This window comes from Schistocerca cancellata, chromosome 5 (genome assembly GCF_023864275.1).
Source record: "Schistocerca cancellata isolate TAMUIC-IGC-003103 chromosome 5, iqSchCanc2.1, whole genome shotgun sequence".
Classification (NCBI taxonomy): domain Eukaryota; kingdom Metazoa; phylum Arthropoda; class Insecta; order Orthoptera; family Acrididae; genus Schistocerca; species Schistocerca cancellata.
Window position 1 is genome coordinate 752,528,683 of NC_064630.1, and position 18,259 is coordinate 752,546,941.

General features: G+C 42.4%; 1 pseudogene; it reads left to right on the top strand.

Annotated features, from left to right (window-relative positions):
* The first annotated feature begins 17,316 nt into the window (after positions 1 to 17,316).
* On the top strand, positions 17,317 to 17,434 carry LOC126189171 (5S ribosomal RNA; annotated as a pseudogene).
* Positions 17,435 to 18,259: the final 825 nt, after the last annotated feature.

The following is an 18,259-nucleotide window of genomic DNA, read 5'->3' on the forward strand; positions in this document are numbered from 1 at the left end:
ACAGAAGTAGCTTATTTCGCGCAACGTAATAAAGGAGGGTGCAAATGAACATTTTACTGAATTATACAGCCGTAGTAATCCTAATAGGCTCATGGCCTAACCTAAACAACGCCGAAGTATCTCCGTTTATAGCCAAGCAATGTACGGTGAGCATTCTTGGCTCAATCTGCTGGTATAACTTTTCTGTTCAGAAATTTTAAGTTAAAAGATGTCATACACAGGATGGTTCAGCTTCCCCTAGTTACGGGGAACCACGTATGAGATTTTCGTATTCTTTCGCTCACTGTGCGCAGACCATTAGCCCCACAGAAAAAAATGTGAACGGGTCATTTTTATAGGAAATGTAATTTATCTAAATTTTATACTCGGATACGTTTTCATTCTAGGCCACGGTTTCCGATTTATTCAAGAGAAAGTTTGTCTTGAACAGCTTCTAGCAAAAAGGTGTTCTAGAAAAAAATTTAACTACATTAAATTTCATACAAAAAAATTCCTGTACATTGTTTCGTAGGACTAATGCACTGAGGTGACAGAAATCATGGGATACCTCCAAGTATCGTGTCGGACCTCCTTTTGCCGGGCATAGTGCAGCATCCCGACGTGGCATGGGCTCAACAAGTAGTTGGAAGTTCCCTGCAAAAATATTCAACGATGCTGCCTCTACATCCGTCCATCATTGCGAACGTGTGGCCGGTGCTGGATTATGTGCACGGACTGACCTCTCGAGTATTTCCCATAAATGTTCGCTGGGATTCATGTGCGGTTATCTGGGTGGCCAAATCTTTCTCTCGAATTGTCGAGAATGTTTTCTACAACAATCGCGAAATATTGTGGCCAGGTGACGAGGCGTATTGTCATCTACAAAAATTCCACCTTCGTGTGGGAACACAAAGTCCATGAATGACTACAAATTCTCTCCACGTAGTCGAACATAGCCGTTTCCAATTAATGATCTGTGCAGCTGGGCCAGAGGACAGCCCACCGCATTACGGACATACCACCAGCTTGCACAGTGCCTTGTTGACAACTTGGGTCCATGGCTTCGTGGGGCCTGCATCACACTCGAACCCTACCATCAGCTCTTACCAACAGAAACAGGGACGCATGTGATCAGGCCACGGTTTTCCAGTTGCCAAGGGTCCAACCTTGTCAGGAGTCCTTGGACAGGCGCTGCAGGCGATGTCGTGCTGTTAGCCTAGGAACTCGCTGCCATAGCCCATTAACGCTAGATTTCACTGCGCTGCACTAAAGGATGTATTACTCTAGTTATTTCACACAGTGTCGCTTGTTTGAAATCAGTGACAACACGCAAACGCCGTTGCTCTCGGTCGTTAAGTCAAGGCCGTGGTGACAAGTTAATACCTGTAAACCCGTATTCTAGGCACACTCTTGACACTGTCGATCTCGGAAAATTTAATTCCCTAACGAATTCCGCAATCCACTGTCCCATGCGTCTAGCCCAAACTACGATTCCACATACAGTGTCTGTTAATTCCCGTCGTGCAGCCATAATCACGTCGTAAACCTTTTGACATGAGTCACTTGAGTACAAATGACAGCTCGGACAAACCACAGCCCTTTTATACCTTGTGTATGTGATATGTTCATATTCCTATCCCTGCCGGCCAGTGTGGCCGAGCGGTTTTAGGCGCTTCAGTCTTCAACCGCGCGACCGCTACGGTCGCAGTTTCCAAGCCTGCCTCGGGCTGGGAGTGTGTGATGTCCATAGGTTAGTTAGGTTTAAGTAATTCTATGTTCTAGGGGACAGATGACCTCAGAGGTTGAGTCCCACAGTGATCAGAGCCATCTGAGTCATATCCCATACATTTTATCACCTCCGTGTAGCTTGCAGGTAGTGAGCAAGAGAATTTGGAAAGTTTTGCGTGGTAAGTGAAGACATTGCGTAATGCATAAAACCCTTAAGTAGGGGCAGCTGAAAAAAGCTGAATAAAGTGGTGCACCGCCATCTGTCTGTCTTTCTCTACGTCGCAACTTACCTTAAGCCTGAAATGCATCCAATGAGTTAATCGAAGTGTAGTAGGGGCAGCAGGTTAGAAAAAATGAATATTGAGAGTAATGTCGATTCGGGATCTCTGCTGAAGACAGAAAATCTGTAAATTACGTGTCATAGCTCACCGCTGATTTCCAAGTGTTTACTCTACCGAATATATTGCAGCATATTTCAAAAGTGACAACGGATCACAAAGAAACCACGTAAACTTGGATTTTACAGGATGCAGTTTCCTTTAAAGCGTATTTGTGGCCACCATGACACACAAAATATCCGCATGTGGAAAACGTGGTGCAACAAATCGCCACAAATAAACTGTTTAAACAAAAAGAATTACCTACGCATTAGAAAATACCTCAAATGGGTCACTAAATGAGAGTGTGATGAGTTCAACTGACCTTGTATTAAACTGGTGTGGTGCTCCAGATTTTAGTGAACAGACCCGTCCTCATTTTCCCCTTGAGCGACACCACATGGGCCATAATAGTATCTGATTTAAACAGGTAATTTTCTTTATCTAATGTGTGTACTGAAGCGTCGTTGTTTTTCTATCTTAATGTTGTACAGAATACATCCTTATTGGTGCTTCATCGGTTTTCCACTGACGCAGGAAGCCAGCAGTGCAGATCACTAGTCACAGGAGCGCCGGCAGTTATCGACGGTGAGAACTTTAGTTCACATTGTCAGCATTACCTCCATATACCGATAAAAATATGCTGTTTGAAGATCTAGCAGTTTTCCGGAAGGTCCCGAGTTTGTACGATTACTGTGTATTCTCAGGGTTTTGCAAATGACAAATCTTAATTAAATGTTTGTTAATTGCGTGTATTGATTACTATAGTAACTGTACAACCGAACAAGGCTTGACGTAATTCGAAATAAGGTTTGAGATCAGAAGTTGATCCATTTGAAGAAAGGATAGTCCTGAACAGTGAACGTTTCGGCGATAGTCGTCAATGGTCGAGGTTTTTTTTTTTTTTTTTTTTTTTTTTTTGACAAACACTTAAATGCATCGGAACATAGAGAAAAAAAATATCTCTTTTCGATTTGTGCAGATGTGAATGAATTAGATTTGGGGAAAGTTAGATTACTGAAAGTCTTAACTTTTAAAATAACGAACTATGAACAATGTATCGAAATAGTTTCATTTTGTTGCATGAGTGAAGATCTGCTCTTAGTAGTATTTCGAAAGTAATTACTGAGTAATACGACTAAGGGAACTTTTCATCCTGCAGTAGAACCTTTGGAGCTTACTTATTAACAGTTTCAGACTGGAGATGTGTTTAACAGTAAAGTGAACATTGGAATTCAAAACAGTAACAACTGTTACATTTTGATATCAGATATTAATTTACTTTAAGAAGAGAAGAGTTTAAAGCAATGTTACGCAGCAGAGCTATTAAAGAATATCTGTGTCCCATAGAAGTTCAGGAAGTCGAGTTGTCATTGTTTTAGAGGAACGGAAAAGTAATCCTTACACGACAACGACGATATATTGGTAATTCAAAGACAAACCCTCCTTCACTAGGAGCAAAAGGATGGGGCCCCTCCACGCCCACACCAACGTGGTGACCAAACCAAAAGTTCTACTGTCACCTCCGTAAACACGTTAGTTTTTGAATCAAGCGTCACAGGATGCGGGTCGTGATGTTGTCCATGCGTCTGGGTAAGATTACTCATTAACATGGTCCATCAGGAGATAGAAGTGGTCGAAAACGATTGAAGGGTAGCGGTTGTAAGGGCAGAGGAAAAAAAGTGCCAAGGCAAGAGCCAAGGGAAAAAAAACCTCTGCGACAGTAGGGTGGGTAGTAAGGGCAGTAGCGGCTTGCTATCTGCGACAGTACATGCAAGGTGTGGTTGTGTTAGTTCGAGGTATCGTGCATCGTTACCTTTGTCGTTGTTGGAGCTTCTTGCGGCGGTTGCTGCAGTTGCTGCGTCCCTGCAACATTTCAAGGTCGTTATAGATTAGTGGGCGATCGGTCATAGATCGGCTCACAGACGGTGTAGGGGGTGTGTGTGGTTGGTTTGCGTGCTGTGTACTGTACGGTTTCCCTGCGGTTGCCTGTTTTTCGGCTGGTCGCACATCTGGGTTTCCAGTAATAACTGTGTTGCAGGGGCTCGCCAGTACTTTCGTGTTAGAGTTCTACGGACCATAGATGTTTAGTTCCTAGCCAGTAATGTCTTTGGTCTGTTATGCTTCCATCTATGGTTGTGGTCGTAATTACCCAGAAAACCTCCACTAGGAAGACTATGTGTCCCTTATATACACTGACGGAAGGAAAATTGCAACACCAAGTAGGAGATGGGCGACATAAACAAAAGTTGATGGCGGTGTTTCAGCGTCTGAAAGATATCGGTTCAAATTCCACGCCAGTTCTCTAAGAGGAGTGCTAGTAGCACCACTATGTGTACGAAAACCTGGTTTGCTTTAAATACACGCTGTAACGGTCTTGAGCGTTAGTTACCTTTGATATTGGGCGTGGTGAGCTGACGTTAGTCAACAATTCCTTGAGGCGACAAGGACGCCATTATCAGAACTCACTGGGTTTGAACGAGGTTGTGTAATAGGGCTACGAGAATCTGTACAACAAAAAGACTTGGCTGGAATGTAGCCACTGTACATGACTGCTGACAGCGGTGGTCGCGAGAATGTACGATCAGTAGAAGACAGGGCACCAAACGGCCACGAGGCACTATCGAAGGGGAAGATCACTGTAGCGTATGGCTCTGAAGTATCGTACAGAGTCTACAGCACCAATCTGAGCAGCAGTTGGCACTACAGTGACCCAACGAACTGTTACCGATCGCTTACTTCAAGGACAGCTCTGAGCCAGATATTTAGCGCGCTTTCAACTGACCAGAGACCCATATCCTACATCACTGGTGTCATGAGACAGCTCATTGGAGGACAGGACGGAGGTCACTTGGATCTGTTGAAAGATGGTTCTGCCTTGGCACTAGAGACTGCCGTGTGTTGGTTAGGGGGAGACCGACTGAGGGCCTGCGCCCAACGTAGCTGTGTGCTAGGTGCACTGGACCCTGACCTGGAGTTAAGGTCAGTGTGGAGATTTCGTATACCGCCAGGAGCACTGTCGTGGTTATACCATGCTTCCTGACTGCAAATCTATACCTTAATCTGGTGATTTGACCGTTTGTACTTCCATTCATTAACAGTACTCCAGGGGCGTTTCCTACAGGGTAACGCTTGCCCGTATACCGCTGTTCTAACCCAAAATGTTCTACAAAGAGTCAACTTGTTGCCTTGGCGTCGAGCGATCAAGTGCAACAGGCGTGCAACTCGATCCCACAAACTGACATTCGGCATCTGTATTACACGCACGTTTGCTTTCTTGCATTCAAATTTCTGGTGGTTTCACCGGGTATTAATGTACGATCATTTCAAATCTGGAATGGCTTATCTCGCACTTAACCTGTGATATTGTAACGTTAATCATTTGAATTCTGTATGTTACCTTTATAAATGTAATTTCATTACTCTACATTACTTTTTGGTGTTGTGGTTCTTCTCCGTCAGTATATAAACAGAAATTAGAACACATTTCGTGTTAAATGTGTTATAAAATTATTTGCGAAATAAGTTTCGTATGAGTTGTGGTCCCGCTGATTATCACTGTCATTTATATTATCGGAAGCAACCTTTGAAGAACGTTAATTAAATTTTGGTACAAGTGTTCAACGGTTTAACGTATCCGGATTTTGTCTACCTAGCTCTGTCGTTTATTGACTGCAGAGAGGCGTTCAATTACTTAGGTTGTATTGAAGGGGAGGGTCGGAACCAGTGGAAGGTAGCACCACGGCTAATAACCGGAAGGGACATCTGAGCGCACTAATGAGAAACCTGTTCTTTACCGTGCTTTGAAAATGGCCTCTGTTACAACGAACGTATGGTCAGAACACAGAGATGTCTCGTTGAAGATCTGGAAATGCTATGGACACCACTACACCATGCCTCTCTGTTTAATATCTTGCTCCAGCATAGCAACATTTCTGCTCCGAACTAGAACGCTCTATGTGGCTTTAAGCTAAATGAACCGAGCATCGAGCTCGCCCCTAACTGCCTACCACTACAGCACGGCAAAATGTTTCCACAAATACTCCTATTCAGCGTGTCAAAGAGAGACATAATATCAGAGATCGATAACTTGGTGCGGTCTATCCGAAAGAAAAAAAATCAGGTCTGGAGGTCGCTATATTGACAGACACATTTCTACCTAGTTACCTTTGTTTCTGTTAAATCACTTTCACAACAATGGAAAAGCTTGTAACATGCAGGCATAAATACATACTACACAGAACTGACAGTAATGCATTAACCTTCAGATGCTAAAGTGCGCTGATGTCGGTGTTGTCGTAATGGGAAAAGCTAAGCTAAGAAATTTTTGCCGCTCTAACATAGCACACCTCCCCCCATGAACCATGGACCTTGCCGTTGGTGTGGAGGCTTGCGTGCCTCAACGATACAGATAGCCGTACCGTAGGTGCAACCTCGTCGGAGGGGTATCTGTTGAGAGGCCAGACCAACGTGTGGTTCCTGAAGAGGGGCAGCAGCCTTTTCAGTAGTTGCAGGGGCAACAGTCTGGATGATTGACTGATCTGGCCTTGTAACAATAACCAAAACGGCCTTTCTGTGCTGGCACTGCGAACGGCTGATAGCAAGGGGAAACTACAGCCGTAATTTTTCCCGAGGGCTTGCAGCTTTACTGTATGGTTAAATGATGATGGCGTCCTCTTGGGTAAAATATTCCGGAGGTAAAATAGTCCCCCATTCGGATCTCCGGGCGGGGACTGCTCAAGAGGACGTCATTATCAGGAGAAAGAAAACTGGCATTCTACGGATCGGAGCGTGGAATGTCAAATCCCTTAATCGGGCAGGTAGGCTAGAAAATTTAAAAAGGGAAATGCATAGGTTAAAGTTAGATATAGTGGGAATTAGTGAAGTTCGGTGGCAGACATCTGGTCAGGTGAATACAGGGTTATAAATACAAAATCAAATAGGGGTAATGCAGGAGTAGGTTTAATAATGAATAAAAAAGTAGGAGTACAGGTAAGCTACTACGAACAGCATAGTGAACGCATTATTGTGGGCAAGATAGATACGAAGCCCACTCCTACTACAGTAGTACAAGTTTATATGCCAACTAGCTCTGCAGATGACGAAGAAATTGAAGAAATGTATGATGAAATAAAAGAAATTATTCAGGTAGTGAAGGGAGACGAAAATTTCGTAGTCATGGGTGACTGGAATTCGGGAGTAGCAATAGGGAGAGAAGGAAACATAGTAGGTGAATATGGATTGGGGCTAAGAAATGAAAGAGAAAGCCGCCTAGTAGAATTTTGCGCGCAGTATAACTTAATCATAGCTAACACTTGGTTCAAGAATCGTGAAAGAAGGTTGTATACATGGTCGAACCCTGGAGATAAAGGTATCATATAGATTATATAATGGTAAGACAGAGATTTAGGAACCAGGTTTTAAATTGGAAGACATTTCCAGGGACAGATGTGGACTCTGACCACAATCTATTGGTTATGAACTGTAGATTAAAACTGAATAAACTGCAAAAAGGAGGGAATTTATGGAGATGGGACCTGGATAAATTGAAAGAACCAGAGGTTGTACAGAGTTTTAGGGAGAGCGTAATGGAACAATTGACAGGAATGGGGGAAAGAAATACAGTAGAAGATGAATGTCTAGCTTTGAGGGATGTAGTGGTGAAGGCAGCAGAGGATCAAGTAGGTAAAAAGACAAGGGCGAGTAGAAACCCTTGGGTAACAGAAGAAATATTGAATTTCATTGATGAAAGCAGAAAATATAAAAATGCAGCAAATGAAGCGGGCAAAAAGGAATACAAACGTCTCAAAAATGAGATCGACAGTAAGTGCAAAATGGCTAAGCAGCGATGGCTAGAGGGCAAATGTAAGGATGTAGAGGCTTATCTCACTAGGGGTAAGATAGATACTGCCTATAAGAAAATTAGACAGACATTTGGAGAAAGGAGAACCACTTGCAGGAATATCAAGAGCTTTGATGGAAACCCAGTTCTAAGCAAAGAGGGGAAAGCAGAAATATGGACGGAGTATATAGAGGGTCTATACAAGGGCGATGAACGTGGGGACAATATTATGGAAATGGAAGAGGATGTAGATGACGATGAAATGGGAGGTATGATACTGATTGAAGAGTTTGACGAAACACTGGAGGACCTGAGTCGAAACAAGGCCCCCGGAGTAGACAACATTCCATTAGAACTACTGACAGCGTTGGGAGAGCCAGTCCTGACAAAACTCACCAATCTGGTGAGCAAGATGTATGAGACAGGCGAAATACCCTCAGACTTCAAGAAGAATACAATAATTCCAATCCCAAAGAAAGCAGGTGTTGACAGATGTGAAAATTACTGAACTATTAGTTTAATAAGTCATAGCTGCAAAATACTAATGCGAATTCTTTACAGACAAATGGAAAAACTGATAAAAGCCGACCTCGGGGAAGATCAGTTTGGATTCCTTAGAAATTTTGGAACACGTGAGGCAATACTGACCCTATGAAGTATCTTAGAAGAAACATTAAGGAAAGGCAAACCTACGTATCTAGCATTTGTAGACTTAGAGAAAGCTTTTGACAACGTTGATTGGAATACTCTCTTTCAAATTCTGAAGGTGGCAGGGGTAAAATACAGAAAAAAGATGGCAGTCATACGAGTCGAGGGGTATGAAAGGGATGCATTGGTTGGGAAGGGAGGGAGACAGGGTTGTAGCCTATCCCTGATGTTATTCAATCTGTATATTCAGCAAGCAATAAAGGACACAAAGGAAAAGTTCGGAGTAGGTATTAAAATCCATGGAGAAGAAATAAAAACTTTGAGGTTCGTCGATGACATTGTAATTCTGTCAGAGACACCGAAGGACTTGGAAGAGCTGTTGAACGGAATGGACAGTGTCTTGAAAGGAGGGTATAAGATGAACATCAACAAAAGCAAAACGAGGATAATGGAATGTAGTCGAATTAAGTCGGGTGATGCAGAGGGAATTAGATTAAGAAATGAGAAACTTAAAGTAGTAAAGGAGTTTTGCTATTTGGGGAGCAAAATAACTGATGATGGTCGAAGTAGAGAGGATATAAAATGTAGACGGGCAATGGCAATGAAAGTGTTTCTGAAGAAGAAAAATTTGTTAACATCGAGTATAGATTTAAATGTCAGGAAGTCGTTTCTGAAAGTATTTGTATGGAGTGTAGCCATGTATGGAAGTGAAACGTGGACGATAAATAGTTTAGAGAATAGAAGCTTTCGAAATGTGGTGCTACAGAAGAACGCTGAAGATTAGATGGGTAGATTACGTAACTAATGAGGAGGTATTGAATAGAATTGGGGAGAAGAGGAGCTTGTGGCACAACTTGACTAGATGAAGGAATCGGCTGGTAGGACATGTTCTGAGACATCGCGGGATCACCAATTTAGTATTGGAGGGCAGCGTGGAGGGTAAAAATCGTAGAGGGAAACCAAGAGATGAATACACTAAGCAGAGTTTGAAGGATGTAGGCTGCAGTGGGTACTGGGAGATGAAGAAGCTTGCACAGGATAGAGTAACATGGAGAGCTGCATCAAACCAGTCTTAGGACCGAAGACCACAACAACAAGTGTCATGTAGTGTTTTGTGTAATGTAATATCTTGTATAGACACCTTTTATTAACCTGACACGCTCCACATCATTACGAAGTGTCGTATTCATGATCTATGGAACACGTACTAATCTAATCTACTCTAATCATTATTCGAGTGTTCATAAAAGTGATGAACCCGGCTTATTCACTGAAACATAATTTCAGGCACTGAATATGATCGATTAATAGCGCGATCTGACTTTGCTACCGAAACACGAGTGCAGTGAAACTTCGGGGGGAAAGTTATTCGGAAGCATTCCAAGTGAATATTAAAGTAGAACTAAGCATCAGACGATGCACGTTTGAAGTGTAATAAACCACTCCTTACTGGCCTGATCTGTGGAGTGGCAAATGTTTTTCTCGTCTCTTGCCTGCGGTACCTAATAAACGGAAAGCAATGAGTTTCTGAGGTGAAAGAAATAATTAACAACACCGTCTTCTGCGCAACGTAAGTCTCGAAGAAGTGCGTCCTTTGGTTGATTTGGGGGAGGGCACCAAATTGGAGGTCATCAGTCCCATCGGACTAGGGAAGGATGGGGAAGTAAGTCAGCCGTGCCCTTTCAAAGTAATCATCCTGGTATTTGCCTGAAGCGATTTAGGGAAATCACGGAAAACCGAAATCAGAATGGCCGGACGTGGGTTTGAACCGTCGCCTTCCCGAATGCGAGTCAAGTGTGCTAACCATTGCGCTACCTCGGTCGGTCACTTTGCCTGAACTGCGGAGAGTTTCTACTGTGTATAAGCAGACACTACTACATAACTAATGTGTACATCATTGCAGATAACAATCTTTCTTGAAAGACCTGCGCATTTGCACGTTTTGGTATCCGTATTCTTTAACAGCTTCTTTAACAGTACCCTCTGCAGCTCAGTTCTTTCTATGCGTAATTTTCAACTCTCACCGCATAACATTTGCTCTTCTTGACAACAATAATGGAAATATACGAGGACAATGACTGTTCACTGTACTGAAAACTAGTGTTACAGAACATGTCCCGCAAAACGTTTCTATCCCCACGGCTTGTAAACTGAATGAAATTTCTCTGTCATGCGCGCATTTACTGGTTCTATAAAAGTACATTTCTTCATGAACAATGTCATATTAGTCCGACAGTTTTGGAGCCTACACATGGAAACTACCAGAACGTCAGTTTTAGCGCTACAAAACATGGAACCTAAAACTTCAGGAAACGTTCACTTTCTGTCCGTTATTTCAAGCGAAACTAGTTTCAGCTACCAGAGAGATAACATTACGACGTAAATGTTAATTATTACTGACTCTGAATAATGAGGAAATAATGTTGCTTGTCACAGTACATTGCCTAGCGACCTTTTGCAGAGGACCTCCTCTGCCCTTTACTCTGTTCATTCCTCCCTAGCATAATGCCACAATAGCAATACCGCGCCCCCTTGATCCGTGGGACATTTTGAAGTTAAAGGTCAACAACGGACGGGTCTGCCGGGCAGAATGAAAGACAAGACGACTGGGTCCCTAGTGTAAGCGAACCGTGAAGAAACAGTGGTGTATGTTTATGAACCATATAGAGAGTAGCAGTGCTTCCAAAGAATAGCTTCATCTCGCATAGCATTAAAAATGGTGGTAATTGGAATGGGGCAAAGGGTACTCCAGCAACGAGAGAACAGCGTTGCTGCCTGAATGACCGTAGCACACAGACCGCTGCGCAAGGTGGCACACGATACGATAAGGAGAGAACAAGTGTTAAGTATCGTTAGGACACCGTATGTGATTTTTTTTTTGTCGAAGCTCAGTGCATGCCTATTCAGCTGTGTGTAATTACTGCCACTACTTTCATCTGAACTTGCTTACTTGCTACCTTCTATTTAGAAATCGTGCACCGGCATATCATGCTTAAATCACCTGTCAGCTTACACACGATCCACCATTAGCCAGTGGCACACCTCTCCAGCAGGAGGCGGGAAAGCTCTGACTGGTGCCGTGAAATGGGAGCGCTGGGAGTGTATCTTACGATTGGTCGAACCACTCCCTTCGTGGGTAACACTTCGAGCAGAAGTGATTCAGACACTTGTCTTGCGTATTTGGTACGGGTACATTCCAACAATATTCTTAAAAATATCGATGTATATTATATCGATATTTATGGAAGATGACATAATTATCGAGACAAAAACACCAATATTTTGACAGTTCGGTCAATTTTTTTAACATTTAGAGGAATTTAGAAAAATAATCTAAGCTACAGAAATTATTAAGTAACATTGTAAGCCCCTCACTATATGTTGCTGCATGAAATTTAGCCTAGATTTTCCTCCCACTCTAAAAAAATCTTTGCATTACCAAAACTGTGTACCAACAATCTGTTATCCAAATTAAACGCATACAAATGTTTTTTATTTCAGTCTTTGATCACAATATGAATTCTTTAGACGATGACCGGTTTCAGTCCGTAATGGCCATCCTCAGATCTATAATATACAAATATATACACCTAGTGAGCAGTGTATCTTTCAACATAATACAGCAACACCTATCAGAATATACTACCATACAACCAGGGAGATGTACAGATAATACGGTAAAACATACTTTCTTACACCATGTCCTAAAGTGATAAGGCCATAATGGCATCGTCAAAACATATACATATAATCAGCATAGCATCGTCATATAGATCTAAATTAAGGTGTAGAGTAGGCCGCATCGTCAACACAGTCATTATTGCAACTGGCTACCAGATATCTGTTTGCTACATCATCCCTAGATGTCTCTACTGTCAGCTTAGATGTAGTCATCATTTACGTAAAAAAAACATAATCTGATAAAAACACATTTTGTAAAATACATGTAGCAGACTTTTAAAATTGATAACTATCAAAGGAACTAAATTGTGATACATTAAAAGACGAATACAGTTACCCATATATAATTAGTAAGAGGAAATGTATGAATAGAATAGGACCGATCCTTTTTATGATGAATTTATGGTCAACAATTAATATTCGTATTACATTGCCAGTAGCAACCTATAAATTTCCTATGAAAGATAAAATGTCTATATGACAGCTGAAAAGGACATATCAATGATCAGCGCCCTCTGTTGGGTCGGCCTCCGGAATGTTATGTGGTGTCACCGTCAGACACCACACTTGCTAGGTGGTAGCCTTTAAATCGGCCGCGGTCCGTTAGTATACGTCGGACCCGCGTGTCGCCACTAGCAGTGATTGCAGACCAAGCGCCGCCACACGGCAGGTCTAGAGAGACTTCCTAGCACTCGCCCCAGTTGTACAACCGACTTTGCTAGCGATGGTTCACTTACAAAATACGCTCTCATTTGTAGAAACGATAGTTAGCATGGCCTTCAGCTACGTCATTTGCTACGACCTAGCAAGGCGCCATTACCAGTTACTATTGATACTGAGTCATGTACAGTCAAGAGCGACGCTCATCATTAATGGATTAAAGTTAAGTATTCCACCAGCTACGTCCGTTTTTCTAAAGTCTAGGTTCCTTGTCCTGTTCCAGACCTCACGCCAGCCTGCGTGAGCTAAAACGCGTGCCTTTCGGCTTCCTCTAATAATACGGTGTTGGCTCTCCTGCCAACCCACAACAAGTTATTTAGGCTTGCACCGATCTTAAGAACTGAACCACTAGAGGGCTTTGCATACAACGTTGTTTGGTTATCGTAGTACGTTTCCAAATAAAACTAAGTAGGCTTTGGGCGCAAAACCGCTTTGTCCATTGAGCACCATTGTGGCCTCATGCTTTTTCGCTTTGTAAATCTCCAACTCATCCAACAAGTCAAGAGTGCGACCCTTCTCTGCCCTGTATAGAATACGCATACAACTATCGATGTTACCTAGGGTGTGGCCGGTTTCTGCTACATGTATTTTACATAATGTGTTTTTATCAGATTATGTTTTTTTGCGTAAATGATGACTACATCTAAGGTGACAGTAGCGACGTCTAGGGATGATGTAGGTAAACATATTTCTGATAGCTACTGTACTTCAGTAGCCAGTTGCAATAATGACTGTGTGGACGATGAGGCCTAGTCTACACCTTATTTTAGATCTATATGATGATGCTGTGCTGATTGTATTTATATGTTTTGACGATGCCATTATGGCCTTATCACTTTAGGACATGGTGTAAAAAAGGTACGTTTTACCGTATTTTCTGTACATCTCCCTGGTTGTATGATAGTATATTGTGATACGTATTGCTGTATCATGTTGAAAGACATACTGCTCATTAGGTGCATACATTTGTATATTATAGATCTGAGGATGGTCATTACGGACTGAAGCTGCTCGTCGTCTAAAGAATTCATATTGTGATCAAAGACGGAAATAAAAAACATTTGACAGTATTGGATCAGTGTTTGAATACGTGACCATGTAGCAGTTGGATAAACGCATACAGTAACCTTTGACTAAACAGTACCTAATTTGAACTGAACTGTAACTGATCTGAATTAACCTGTTTTTATATTAAATGCGCAATTGAAGTGAATCAGTTATCAGCCCCTTATCAAAATTTCCACTTACCTCGTGCTCTTGACAACATTGTTGCAGATTTACACAACAGCAGACAGCAAGCAATCAGCGGCTATGTTAGACTCCTATTAATAAATAAAATTTCTAAATTATATGCAAAGTGTTGAGTAACACATGGTGCAATGTGGTAATGGGTAATTATAAACAGTGGGATAGGGAGAGTAACAGTTCCTATGAAATAATATTCCGAGACAACGATTTTAGAATGACGTATGTAGTCAAAAACACAGAGTTAAACTTCTGCTGATCTTCACACATTACATTAGTCTAAATAATACTGTACTTAACAAATGATTTAAAAAAGGGTACAATTGTAACAAAGAATTTTTATAAAAATCAAACACCTTAATTCGTTGAAATCTTAATGCATGTTTCAGGGAAGTGGGTTGGTCTTTCTCTCAGCTCTGAGCAAGTGAACGAAGTTAATTAGCTTCCAGTAATCATTTCTACAAGTTAGCTGCGCAGTGCTGCAGTCTTACTTTCAGCTTCGTCTCGCCATAAAAAGTTAATTTATTAAAAATTTATATTACTTTCACCTTTCAAAGTACACATCATATTCAACCTTGCTGTCCTTTACAATAAATCTTTCATCATGTAATATCTTCCTTCATCACCACAAGTCAACATAGTACTACTGAATTCGTCCACCACCTACAACACTTCAACTAAGAATGTATCAGACTGCGCAGAGGCGAAGTTTGTGCCACGAGAAGACCAATGATTGTTTAACAGTATCGTAACTTGCTCTCTCTCTCTCTCTCTCTCTCTCTCTGACGTGCACATCGATACATACAAATCTAAAATGACATGACCACCTTACCGCATTTAAAAATTGACAACCAGTTCCAACTACAATTAACAAGAGTCACACTGTGAACTGTAAAATCACTTCTTCAAAAAATCTCTTGCTAAAAAAACTAATTAATGAAGCCAATAATCAGCGGCAGTAGAGATTAATAGAGCTCTTTGCTTAAGATGTTCCCCTGTAAGTCTGCTTCTGTTATGTGTCACAACCAAGTCTGTTAAGTTTTGTTGGTAAACTTTTCCAGAGAAAACAGGAGTGACTTGGCGTATAAAGTATTTTTGAGGAATTTCTGACAAAACAGTTCTGAAATGACGATCATCAACCCGGAACTCTTCAAGATTAGAAATCTGTCGAAAATTTCGTTGACAGATCCGTTCGTGTAGTTCTTTGGCACATATCCAGTGCTTGGAATTTCTTATGTGACTGCGCTACATCTGAAGCTTTATGTTCAGTAGACAACTGACCGATCCGCCTACGCTCAAAATGAACTACCGTTGTTATTCCCGATACAGCAGCTAATACAGTAAGGGGAAAAGCAAAGTGACCGCGCGTAAACCGGGGATCCAAAATTATAGTTACGGCAAGAGAAAAGTATTTCTTTCCAAAAGAAGCAGACTAATACTCATGTTAATAGGCAATTTTTTACGTACGCTCCTCAATCAGTTGAAGGATTTGCGTGCTGAGTTTCTTTTCGAAGTAGGTTTGTTGTGGGATTGCCTAAGCTTGCAGTCACGTAGTCAGCGTCACCATCCTCTTTAGTGGTTATGCGGAATACGAAATTTAATAAAGTCCTTTGTAGGACATTTGCTGTCAGATTGCAAAGAGTTAGACAAGAAATCTGCCGACGAGAACTACAGTTCCTGTGAGTCAAGAAAAGACAGAGAATAGAAGATATCGCTTTCGACATTCAGTGTTTTATATCGATTAATCGATTTATGTGTGTTTTAAATGGCTCTAAGCACTGTGAAACCTACATCTACATCTACATTTATACTCCGCAAGCCACCCAACGGCGTGTGGCGGAGCGCACTTCACGTGCCACTGTCATTACCTCCCTTTCCTGTTCCAGTCGCGTATGGTTCGCGGGAAGAACGACTGTCTGAAAGCCTCCGTGCGCGCTCTAATCTCTCTAATTTTACATTCGTGATCTCCTCGGGAGGTATAGGTAGGGGGGAAGCAATATATTCGATACCTCATCCAGAAACGCACCCTCCCGAAACCTGGCGAACAAGCTACACCGCGATGCAGAGCGCCTCTCTTGCAGAGTCTGCCACTTGAGTTTGTTCAACATCTCCGTAACGCTATCACGGTTACCAAATAACCCTGTGACGAGACGCGCCGCTCTTCTTTGGATCTTCTCTATCTCCTCCGTCAACCCGATCTGGTACGGATCCCACACTGATGCGCAATACTCAAGTATAGGTCGAACGAGTGTTTTGTAAGCCACCTCCTTTGTTGATGGACTACATTTTGTAAGGACTCTCCCAATGAATCTCAACCTGGTACCCGCCTTACCAACAATTAATTTTATATGATCATTCCCCTTCAAATCGTTCCGCACGCATACTCCCAGATATTTTGCAGAAGTAACTGCTACCAGTGTTTGTTCTGCTATCATGTAATCATACAACAAAGGATCCTTCTTTCAATGTATTCGCAATACATTACATTTGTCTATGTTAAGGGTCAGTTGCCACTCCCTGCACCAAGTGCCTATCCGCTGCAGATCTTCCTGCGTTTCGCTATAATTTTCTAATGCTGCAACTTCTCTGTATATTACAGCATCATCCGCGAAAAGCCGTATGGACTTTCCGACACTATCTACTAGGTCATTTATATATATATTGTGAAAAGCAATGGTCCCATAACACTCCCCTGTGGCACGCCAGAGGTTACTTTAACGTCTGTAGACGTCTCTCCATTGATAACAACATGCTGTGTTCTGTTTGCTAAAAACTCTTCAATCCAGCCACACAGCTGGTCTGATATTCCGTAGGCTCTTACTTTGTTTATCAGGCGACAGTGACAGAGATCTAACATCTGAGGTCATTAGTCCCCTAGACTTAGAACTACTTATACGTAACTAACATAAGAGCGTAACACGCATCCATGCCCGAGGCAGGATTCGAACCTGCGACCGTAGCAGCTAAGCGGTTCCGGACTGAAGCGCCTAGAACCATTCGGCCACAGCGGCCGGCTCGGTATTATAACGCAAAAATAGTGGTATTTTGATATACCGATATTTTTTTTTGTTGATACATGCATGGTATGGTGAGACTGCCAATGGCCTTGCCGCAGTGGTAACACCGGTTCCCGTCAGATCTCCGAAGTTAAGCACTGTCGGGCTGGGCTAGCACTTGGATGGGTGAACATCCGGTCTGCCGAGCGCTGTTGGCAAGCGGGGTGCACTCAGCCCTTGTGAGTCAAACTGAGGAGCTGCTTGATTCAGAAGTAGCGGCTCCGGTCTCGGAAAGTGACATACGACCGGTAGAGCGGTGTGCTGACCACATGCCCCTCCATATCCGCATCCAGTGACGCCTGTGGTCTGAGGATGACACGGCGGCCGGTCGTTACCTTTGGGCCTTCATGGCCTATTCGGGAGGAGGAGTATGATGCGACTGCAGCTGTTGTTGTTGTTGTTGTGGTCTTCAGTCCTGAGACTGGTTTGATGCAGCTCTCCATGCTACTCTATCCTGTGCAAGCTTCTTCATCTCCCAGTACCTACTGCAACCTACATCCTTCTGAATCTGCTTAGTGTATTCATCTCTTGGTCTCCCCCTACGATTTTTACCCTCCACGCTGCCCTCAAATATTAAATTGGTGATCCCTTGATGCCTCAGAACATGTCCTACCAACCGATCCCTTCTTCTGGTCAAGTTGTGTCACAAACTTCTCTTCTCCCCAATCCTATTCAATACTTCCTCATTAGTTATGTGATCTACCCATCTAATCTTCAGCATTCTTCTGTAGCACCACATTTCGAAAGCTTCTATTCTCTTCTTGTCTACATTATTTATCGTCCATGTTTCACTTCCATACATGGCTACACTCCATACAAATACTTTCAGAAATGACTTCCTGACACTTAAATCTATACTCGATGTTAACAAATTTCTGCAGCTAGATTCAGAATTTGGGAAGTTTTCCTGTGACTGGAGATGACGAGTGTGTTGGGGTTATGTAAAATCATTTCCTTCTCGCATTGCATTTTGCATTCCGACT